We start from the raw sequence: 11,094 nt of genomic DNA, 5'->3' as shown, positions 1-11,094 counted from the left end.
AAGGGTATTGAAATGGGCTGAGAACTTTGGTGGTGGGAGGCTCTTTGGCTGATGAAGAGATAAATCAAAATGAAGTGAGCTGTTATTTGCACTTTCCAAAATCCCAGAGCAATGTGCATCTTGCATTTGCACCTCGCTCCCAGAAAGGATGGATCTGAATTAACACCTCCTAATTCAATTTTATTTAAGGCCAGATTCTGTCATTCATCTTAATAACTGACAGATGCAGGCAGTGACATATATAAGAGCATGTAGGGTAATAAGATGCTTTGAGTACGTGAGGCAGGACAGATGAGTCCTGGTCTCTTAAGAAAACACAGTTTGAACGGGGCTTTAATTTGAACCATACTGAAGGCTGTTTCCAGCACCTCTGTAGTTTCCAAAAGCTCTAGGTGGTTGACAGTCACCCCTAAAGAAAGCCCCCAGCTTCAAAACTCCCCATTGCAACATAAATATTATTGTACTAAAACTGCTAGCACAAGGTCTACTGTCAGCCCGGCTAACTTTGAACTGCGTGATTTCTTCCTAGGTAATTTTTGGCATGTATTTCAGTTGGTAGATTGAGAATTAAAACTTCATTATAGCACTAACCAGAAATGTTGTTAATGTGTAAAAACACTGGAAGTTCAGTTTTTAAATGATCTGTATGCCTGCAGCCAAAGTTTAAATTACTTGAAATTCTTTCAAATCAAACTCCCACAATAAATGTGCTTTATAGAAAAAAAGCAGATTGTAATCAGTCAGAGAGAAGGGGAGCACTGAGGATTTCCCTCTCCCCCACTAAAACTTATGTGAGCAACTTCTGTTCTGTTTGGGTGGAAGTAGTTAGACCTTATTTTCCAGCAACCTGCATGCTTGCTTTTTCACTGCCAGTAATTATATGAAAAATGCAGCTGACTAATGATTGCTCGCTTGCAGTGAATTTTTTATTTGAGGATAAAGCTGCAGAGGAATCCTTTGGCAGCTGAAGTCAGTTTTAAAAAAATGCTGAAGGGATGTCTCGTTTTGGAGCTTCCTTGTGCTTAAGGCTAAAGCCAAGAGGGGGGGATTTGTGATTCTGATTTCAGGCTCGTCTTTGTTATTTCTGCTTCGTGGGCACTGCTAGTTGAGTACACAGGTATAGCACAGGTATATATGCTGCAGAAGTGCTTGAGACAGCTTTCTTAGTGCTGCACCACCCTCATTTGGGTAGCAACTGCAGTGGGATTTGGGATTTTGCTGAGCAGAATGTCACATAGTCTTAGCTGCCTCTCAGTCCTTGGGAAAAGGATGATCATTTCACAGCTGTGCAGGGTGAAAAGCCATGTCTACAAACAAAATCATTTCACAGAATATGACCAAGCCCTCCAAGCCCTCCTCCCCTCCCAACTGAAAAAAAAAAAAGGAGTGTTTTTTACTACAATATATAACCTGTCAGTGCAGCACTGTGTGCGATTTCAAGCTACAGGCTTTTCTTCAGGAGTGCACAAACAAGAGACAATTATTCCTCTGGCACCATGATGTCATATAACCTGATCCCTTAGTCTTCCTGAGGTGTTCATGTGTTATGGAGATAAACAAGTCAATTAAAAATACATTCTCTTGTAGATAAAATACCCTTGGTAAACTTGTGTTTCTGGAAAGAAAAAATAAACTAAAAAAGCCCAGCCCAAGACTCTTGAATCCCAAACTGTGCTTTCCTGGCAATTGGAGAGGAAGGGCATGGAATTTGATGCCAAGGAAAAATTGTTAAGAAGGGAAAAAAATAACACCCTTCATCTTGAAATGATTGTGTTGAAATTTGGAAATGTATGAGTGAGCTCTGTGACTAATAGCATAATGAATACCAAAAGAATTAGTAATAATCAGTTCTTTATTCTTTAGGTTTTGGCTAAGATATCTATGAAAAACTTGCAAATTTAATAAGTGACAGTCCAGCTAACAACTTAACTAGCTTATAACTTTCCTATTCTTTCAGTAGAAGCAAATGTTGAAAATTGGTAACACGATGAGACAAATTGAAATCATAGTGTAAGCAAAGTGGGGTATAAATGACCTGTAATATGGTGTAATTCCCCTGGAACAGGAGAAACTGCTGAGGAAAATTTCGTAAGAAAACTCAAACAGGAAACCAAAAAACCCCTTAAATCAGGCCTGTTCTGCCACTGACTTTTGTTTTTCCTAGTGTTCTTGACACTTACATTCTTGGTACCAGTTTCTATGCCTCCATTTTGGCTTTTTTGACATCTGAATTCAGCGAATGTAGTCTATTAACGTATAATTTTGATCCTCTAGAAATGCCTTGCCAGAGGCCTCTACAAAAGTTTGAAACTCTAGGCTGTATTTAACTTGTAAATTTTTATGTATATTGGTGAGTGTATGCAAATATGTGGAAAAATACATTTACAATGATGGCAGTGTAAATTCTGAGAAATTAATTTTATATTGTTTGCACTGATGTAAATGAGTGGAATCCATTTCTTAAGAGCCTCAGTACTGTGCTGAGAGGTGTCATTTATTCTTTATATAACTCAGTTTAAATTTGTTTAGAATCTTAAAACCTGGCTCAATACAAGAGTGGATCACACTGTTCTGATTCTCCTGCCTCCTTCACCCAGCATCTGTAGGCAGCAGGGCAAAAAGGAAATAATCTTGGCATGGCACAAAGTGGCAGGTTAGGTGCTGCTGTGCTTTTTTCTGCTCAGGAGGTTAAAGCATTGCAAGGCTGGTGCTGACATCACTCCAAGCACACAAAAAGCTGACGTCAGTTGCACAGCCTATTGCAAGGTGTTTATCTCCATCTGATTAGGCTGGCAAAACGTGTATTGAGAAAGCAGTACACAAAGAGGGAAACTCTGTTTGTCCACGCTTCCCACTCGCCCTGACACCGGAGTCAGTCCTGGGAAGACTGAAACATGTTGATAAGGCTTCTGTGAAAATCTGTGGTGCTACCTCTGGGCTGGACTTCTTCCAATCTAAATCGCTGAGAATCAGTGTTGAGCACACAATTTATTGCAGGTGGGTGTTGGGCAGCCCCTCCTTGTAGGGGAGTCCAGATCTGAACTTCTGGCCTTCTCAAAGTGACAAAATAAGAAGGGAAGCTATGACACAGAGTGCAAGCACTCCTCTCTGCCTGCTCACCTAAGTGTGGGTCATTGGGCAGCAGAGAATTGGCGCTGGCGGGCTGTGGGAGGCTGCTGGCACTGCCCCTTGCCCTGCCTGCAGCCCCAGCCCAGCTGTGGCCTGTCTGCTGACCCTGCAGAACATGCACAGTGCCAGCTGCTGCCATGGGAGACCAAGCCACACTGCCTCTGCTTCCCCCATCTGCAGGAATGTGCTGGAGATGAGGAGTAGAGCAGCAGAAAGGAAATATCTTCCTTCATCTGTGACCAAATGTGCCCTTATAAACAGAGCCTTCCTCCTGTCACCACAAATCCCAGAATGAACTGAGTTGGAAGGGACCCACAAGGATCACTGAGTCCAGCGCCTGGCCCTGCACACGCTGTTCCCAGGAGGCACACCGTGCATGGGAGCATTCTCCAAACCCTTCTTGAGGCTGCTGCTGTGACCACTGCCCTGGGGAGCTGTTCCAGTGCCCAAACACTCTCTGGGGGAAGAACCTTTCCCTAATATCCAATCTAAACCTCCCCTGACACAACTTCAGGCCATTCCCTTGGGTCCTGTCCCTGGTCACCAGAGAGGAGAGATCAGTGCCTGCCCCTCCTCTCCTCACAAGGAAGTTATATCTGCCATGAGGCCTTCCCTCAATCTCCCCCAGGCTGAACAGACCAAGTAAGAGGACACGTAGCAAGAGTGTGGTGTATAGATCAAGCCAAATTCTTCAAGGTATGGGGCAGAGCAGGTTAAGCTCTGCCCCATACCTTGAAATCAGAGCATCTGATTTCTACTCCTGCTGAGACCTGACACTTTTTTAAATTCCCCATGAGTTCATTGTTTCTCTCATAACAGGATATGGCTAAAATTTGATCTAATTTTGTCCTTGGAAATACGGAAAAAATTTAGACAGAATTAGAATTAGTCAGAATTAAAATATCATAGGTTGAAAAATGTGTCAAATTCCATGCATTTGTGGTTTAATTTTAAAAGCTCAGTATCAGCCTGCTAGGAGAGGAGAGTTCTGGCTTACTGGTCGTCAATGGGCATTTTATTGCTTCATATTTATTGATTCCTACTTCTTCCTGTGTGTGATCACCACAGCAGTAGATTATTGGTAATTTCTAAGTGGTTTTAATTGCTAATTTTAGTTTTCACAGTAACAAGAAACATGTCTGATCCATGCAAACAGCCTTTAGAGCTGCTGAAAGATGGAGTGTATCTGAGTAAAAATTGGAGCTCTTCTGGGTACTGAGTTTCTGACAGGGCTCCAGCTGCATTAGGATAAAAGGATTTTACTACATACAAACTTTTTATTAGAATAAACGTTGCTTAAAAAATTACATAATATGCCTACTCTCCTTGGTAGCTCAAATCAAGGCCAATCAAATCAAGATGCTCAAGATGAGTAAGTATATGCATATTTTTCCAGTTGTTACTTTTTAAAAACTCTCTAATTCAGTCGAAGGAACATACCTTGGAAGAGAAATGGCTTGATTGCAACAAAGAATTTATGGCAGAGAACAAATCTTGTTTTTCCTTTTTTTTTCCTTTTTTTTTCCTATTCAACTTGATGAGAAATGTTGACAAATCCAGTTTCTTGGTACTGTGTAGATTATCGAGTCTTTGCCCTGTCTGAGGAGCTGCTAACATGAATAACCAGTGATCTCATGTAACCTCAGGACAGCAGTGAGATTTGTCAGAAAGCTCACAATGTGCTGTCTTTGATTTAAAAAAGGAACATCAGCAGCATGAAATGCATGATTCAGAGAAATCCAGTGACATTTTGGTATTGTCTGCGGCTGATAAAACTGGAGTAGTCAACGCTGCCTGATTTCAGCCCTGCTGATTGATCAGGCCACGAGGATAACCCACATTTTACTGCAGGATGACTTTTTCCTGGGTTAATTTAGCTTTGCGTAGAAAGCAAGGACAAGGTCAAGGTTGCATTTATATCCTTCGAGCACAGAAGATGCAGGGTGCATGCTCCTTTTTTTCCCCATGTGCCCTTCCTCCTTTTCTTCCCCACTTATGAGGGTTTTTTCTGCATAGGTAAAGGTAGGGAAGACAATGCCCTTTGCCCCTTTTGTAGCAGAAACATTGCTGATCTGTTCCAGAATAATACTCACACCAACCTGCCAAGGGCCAGGTGGTATTTTGAGTTCTATTTATTTGCTATTTGAGTGTGGGGGGTGTGGGGGGGTGTACCTTATTTTTACCATCAAGCATGCTGGGATTGTACAGCTGAGTTTGAAAAATGCCATGATTTAACAAGGTCTGCTCCTTCTTCCACAGTTCTTTTTCAACAGCATCATCACCAGTTTCTGTAGTTAGTAATTTTGAGGTGTCTTGGTTTGGAAAGACAGGTATGTGTCGGAGAAAACTGGATTAAATTAATTTTTAGATTTCAAATAGTCTTGTCTATAAATAAGTCTGAAAGATAAAATCCATATAGGGTATTTTATGCAAGCATAGACTTTTGTAATCTGTTTTCTAAAATTACAGAACAAAAATGAAAATCCTTTGGTCATTCTGTTTAAACAGTTTTATCTTCTGACTTTTTCCACCCTGCCAATACACTGCTTTTATTTAGGACAACTGCAATTGTAAGTGACACTTGCTACCATGAGGTTTGTGCTGCCAGGTCACTCAGAGTGCATTTGGAGGCCACCACGGTGAGCACACCATGGAAGTAAGAGAGAAATGTATGCGTTGTGTGTTATATCCAAAGGCTATCTATCTCACAAACACCAGACTTTTCTAAAGGGTAGAAGGGTTCTTATTTTACTGCTAATAGTAGATGGGATTGAGAGACTCTGAATGTTGCTGCTCCCATCCACAAGTAATGTTTCCAACATTGTAGCTCTTGGATGACAATTGTTCAAAGAAGTGGAAAGAAGTGTCTAACCCACATTTTTCTATACTTCTTTGCAACTTCTTGATACCATCAATTTACTGTGAGTTCCAGTCAGCTGAATCAATAACAGGTATAATCCCCAGAGACCTGGGAAAGACCTGCTTTCAGGAGGTTAATAGATAGGCCGTAGGCTTCATTGTCTGGAGTGGAATCATCGTGCTCTTGCTGCAGAGCTAGACCAAAAGCTCTGGTATTTAGGGAAGTTTTAAAGCTTGTTCCAAGATTGTTTTCACAAGAAAAGGTTACCCTGTCAGAGCACAGCAGGGGAGAGTGACTGCACTTCTGAAGTCAGTATAGTCAAGCCCAAGCTTTGTTCTGCCTCAGCTCTTAAATCAAGTTCCTTGCAGAGGGGCAGAGAAACCCACTGCCAGCTTTACATGTAACAGGGAGCACAAAGACAAGATTCAAACTACCTAATGTTATTGAAACTGGAAGTAATGGGCTTACACAATTGGAATTTGGGGATAGGATTTGTCCAGCTAAATGTTGACAACTATATTTCTCTCTGCTGACTATAAAAGGAGCTCAGCATGACTAGCTCAGGCATGGATGTCTCAAGTTAAAGGGAGTAATCCTCCCTGCTTGTCAGAGCCCAATTTGTTTGCATACACAGAGAAGTCTTGTTCCCTTTGAGATACACCAGGTATCCAAGACATCTACACAAGACTTGCAGATGAGAGACAGAGGCTGTGGAAGAGGGACCTCTTGTGAAGAAAAAGATGGAGATGTGTGGGGTGCCTTCAAGCACCTCAAATGGCAGTGAGTGGACATGGACATCTATGTAGGGTGGTCCAGAAGACTTTAACTTTTATAAACCCAAGTCTCAGAATAGGATTCTCTTGTTAGCTTGGGAGTTTCCTAGGTGTCAGCCCTTGAGTATTTAAAAAACTGTAAACACATGTATAATTTATGTGGGAAAGTGTTCTCCTTCCCTTTTTTAAAAAATGATCACTTTTGAAACAAGCTTGCAAATGTTGTTAGCCCAGAAGGGTTTCAGCCTGACCCTTGTATTACACCTGAGAAAATGCTCAGCCATGGATACACATGGCTGCTTTAAGCTTTCTACATCTAGCATTTACTGGACAAAATACAGAAATACATCCAAATTCAGAGAGAGCATAAATCTGCATCATAAAAAATAGTAATGATGAGTGTTGATACATCAAGATGTACTGGGAGACTGAATAAAAGATCAAGAGCAAATGCTTTTACTTACTTTTTATAGCATGTCACTATTTTATTTTCCTCTTGATACCCCTCCATGTAGGATGTGCTACATGGAGCAGACTTAACCACCTGTTCAGTAGAGAAATTAAATGCTTCAGAAAAGCATTTTCCATTTCTTCCCTTTAGTGTCCACTAGATGTTCTGTCTGGCCCCAGAAGAATCTGACAAAACTCAAATAGCTCATTAAAAGTGCCTTGTGATCCTTTTTGTTGTGTACATAGCACTTTAACCTGTTTGCTCTTGGACTTTCTCCTCTAACAACTTCCCTCAAAAACAAGTTGGTTTTTATTTGGGAGAGATATTTGCATGTTGTCAGAGAGGAAGATTCAAATTGGGCACGGCATCATAAACACAACACTTGCAAATCTCTCTGGTTCAGGCAGTAGGAAAATGAGTTCCTAGCATTCGCTAGTACTTCTCCAGACAAGGGTGTTCATTAAACAATGTTAATGTTTTTCTTCTCTTAAAAGCCAAGCTATGGTATGAGGCAGCCTTGTGTTTAGCAGTTGCTCACTGACTAAAAATCCTATGGCAACCAATCAATGGAAGCCAAAAAATGTTGCAATATTATTTTAGAGGACTCGTCTGCTTATTTTTACAGTTAGCCTTGCATAACCTTCTACATTTTTGGACTCTGTCTTCTGTAGAATATTTCTTAAAGTTTTCATTTATTTCAATTGTGCACTGCACATTAGGAAAACTCCTCAAAGAATTAGAAAAAATGAGTCACAAATACTTTCCCTTTATGATGTTATCCTGCCCTTCTATAACCTATTTATGTGCTGCCCTTACATAATATTTATTTGGTGTCATAGTTTTGCTAAGGATCTAACACTAATTTCTTTCATATGCAAAGCAAAGATGAAAACAGTGTCATGATGGTAGCTTGAAATGTGTTTGCTTCCTGGGGTTTAAACCTGTGGACACAACTAATGATATCTGGCTTTCAGCTGAAGACCAGAGCTGGGTTTCCACCTTGAGCCATCACATACTTATCTTAAGAGTGTGTAGGATTTGAGACAGTCTTTTCAGGGTGGTTGTGGAGATACATCTTTATAAGCAATGAAAAGCAGTGTAATGGTAGGTTTAAAAGGACGTGTGAAAAAATCCATTCAGTATCAGGGCAGCCCAAGTGTTTGGTGTATGCCCATCCCTGTGTTACCCTGGCATATCCAGTTGTTACCAGCAGAATACCAAACACTACATCTGTAAGACTCAGCCTCAGAATTTATAGAATATATATAGGAATTATATATTTGATTCTCTCATCCCACAAAAAATAGCCTCAAAATCCCTGCAGCCAGCAGTGTAGCAGTACATGAATTCCTCCAGGCTGGCTCTCTACAGGTTGACTGGTTCATGCCTGATGTTGCAACCCCATCACCCATGATGAAGTACACATGCAAGTCTTGCAAAATTGTATTCTGAATAAACAAAGGCTTGGAACTTTATCCCTGTCTTTCTTCAGTGAACAGGATCTTAGGCAGGATGGAGATGAACAGGTTTGTGTACTGGCACGTGAGCACGAGGCTGTGTGTGCACCCGCGTAAATGACCAGTCCCAAATGAGAGAGGGGGTGGGCAGGCACCACTCTGCTTCTGTGCACCAAGCTGGGCTAGGAGCTGAGACAGGAAATTATGACATGTTCCTCAGCTGCTTCAGAGCAGCATAGCTATTTCTCCAGCAAGAAGAGCTGGGGAAGGCTTGGTGCTTCTGTAGGCTGGAGATTTCCAACAAGCAGCGCTGGCAGCTGGGAGGGGAGGGAGCTGATGGGAGGTGGCAGCATTCTGGACTTTTTGGGAAATCCTTGCCCATGCAAATATACAGGTTTTATAACTGAAAAATTGTGTTACCTTGTACATATATAGAAAAATAACAGGGAGAGCAACCGGTTCAGTGTTTAGATTCTTTAAATACCCTGAGGTGGGTTTCAGCACACAGAGCTTGAGGTTTCTGCAGGAAGGATGTCTCAGTTCCTGACAGTTCATGGAGAGCTAATCTGCCCTGCCTGTGGAGCCCAGAGAGTGATTTATGTCATCCCAAAGCAGAGACTGATATTTGATCAGATTAGTGGTGCCCTGAACCCATTCCCTGAAAACGATTTTGTTTTTAAAACAGTGACCAGAACATGTAGTTCAAATATAGAAGGCAAAGTTGTAGTCACCAGAAATCAAAAGCTGTATCCTGCTTTCAGCGTGACACAAAGGCTAAGAAAATAAATATAATCATTTACATTCCCATTGGTTTCCATGAGCTTTGAGCAAGGACATTAAACACAAGAAATGAAAGAAGCATGTGTGCAAACAGATATTTTAGACATTCAAAAGCATGCATTTAAAGATAATAAGGTAGAATATATCTATTCATATGCTAATCCTATTAAAATGTAAACTTGGGTTGCAAGTTCTTTGGGCCGAGGACAGGAGGTTTTTTCTCTAAATTTGTGTATAGCAGCATAATAAAGTCTGGATATGCCTAGGACTGGGTGTCCTTCCGACTACTGAAGTAAAACTAATATATTAGAATGGTTGAATAGTTTTAGGATCAAGTACAATATGTCCTATCCTATGAGATCAGCAGCCTCCTGCTATTCTTCAGACAGGGCCTGTGCTCTTTTCTAATTGAATTCTTTGTGGATTTTTTTCACAAATTTTATCTATGAACTTTAGCTGCAACTGACCTACTATTGCAAAACCCATTTCTCACAGAACCTAAGCAGGTTTTAACCCAGCTTTTGAAAGGAAAGCAAAATATAATCATCTGCTTCAGCAACTGGACTCAGAAAACAATCTATTAAGGGTAAATGAAAACAAATAATTTTCCTTCCATTGTCTTTCTCTGATAAAAGGTCAAACAAAAATCTTGTAAAATGAGGTATTGTTTGTCATTTTAGATGCTCCCTGTTTATCTTGGAAGATCTGTTCAAGAAAAAACATACAGTATATTTTCTGAAGGCTTTCTTTAAAGCAATAATATTTTTAGTTACATCAAACACTGCACTACATTGCACGCTGTATAGCTACACCTCAGAGTAAGCAATCATATCAGATTTATGAGATAAAAAAGAGATAGAAATTTTTTAAAGTTTAAATTTACAGGTTTGATAAGCATGGTTTACTGGTTTATAAAACCAAACTGAGTGAGACAGCGTCAACAGTGATCCTTTCTGATCTACACTGATGTTTTGTACAGTCCTGTGTGGTTTATTGCTGTTGTTCATTTTGTGAATTTATTTATTTATTTATTTATTTATTCTCAGTCCTGCCAAGTAGTGGAAATATTGCCAGGAACAAGGCTTTTGTGTTCTAGTCAAAACCTCAAACTTCTGTTAGGAAGGTGCCTGTGCCACTCTAGTGAGCTCCCACATTGATCCATTTCTAATGTTTGGACCTGATTTCGAGTACTCCAGAGCAAGAATTGTCTCTCCAAGAGTCCTCAGGCTGCAGTCACTCTGCAAAGCCTCTGCTTGGGGTTCCAAAACATCTTCTTACCTAAAGCCAGCACTGGCAGACCCAGGTGGGCATCACTGTGTGAAGGGCTGTGGAGTTTAGGGGAGTCCTAAGAAGAGGTGCTGAAGATTGATTTTACTACACACCTTCAACCCAGCCTTTTGATGGTTTCACACAAAAAGAAGTGTTACAAGGGCAAACTCAGTACCTTCATGAGGTGGAGATAGGATGTCCTCCTGTTTATAACCCAGTACAGCGTTTCTTGCAACAGGAGATGCTGTTGTAAAGGAATATTGTTGCAATTTATGTGTTCTTAGTGCTTGCTGGAGGTTATTGCAACACACATTTACAGATCTGTTAATTATGGTAGGTTAATTATAACAAATCCCCTTTCCTTGCTCAGAATGA

This window comes from Prinia subflava, chromosome 2 (genome assembly GCF_021018805.1).
Source record: "Prinia subflava isolate CZ2003 ecotype Zambia chromosome 2, Cam_Psub_1.2, whole genome shotgun sequence".
Taxonomy (NCBI): Eukaryota; Metazoa; Chordata; class Aves; order Passeriformes; family Cisticolidae; genus Prinia; species Prinia subflava.
This window is presented reverse-complemented; position numbering follows the sequence as displayed.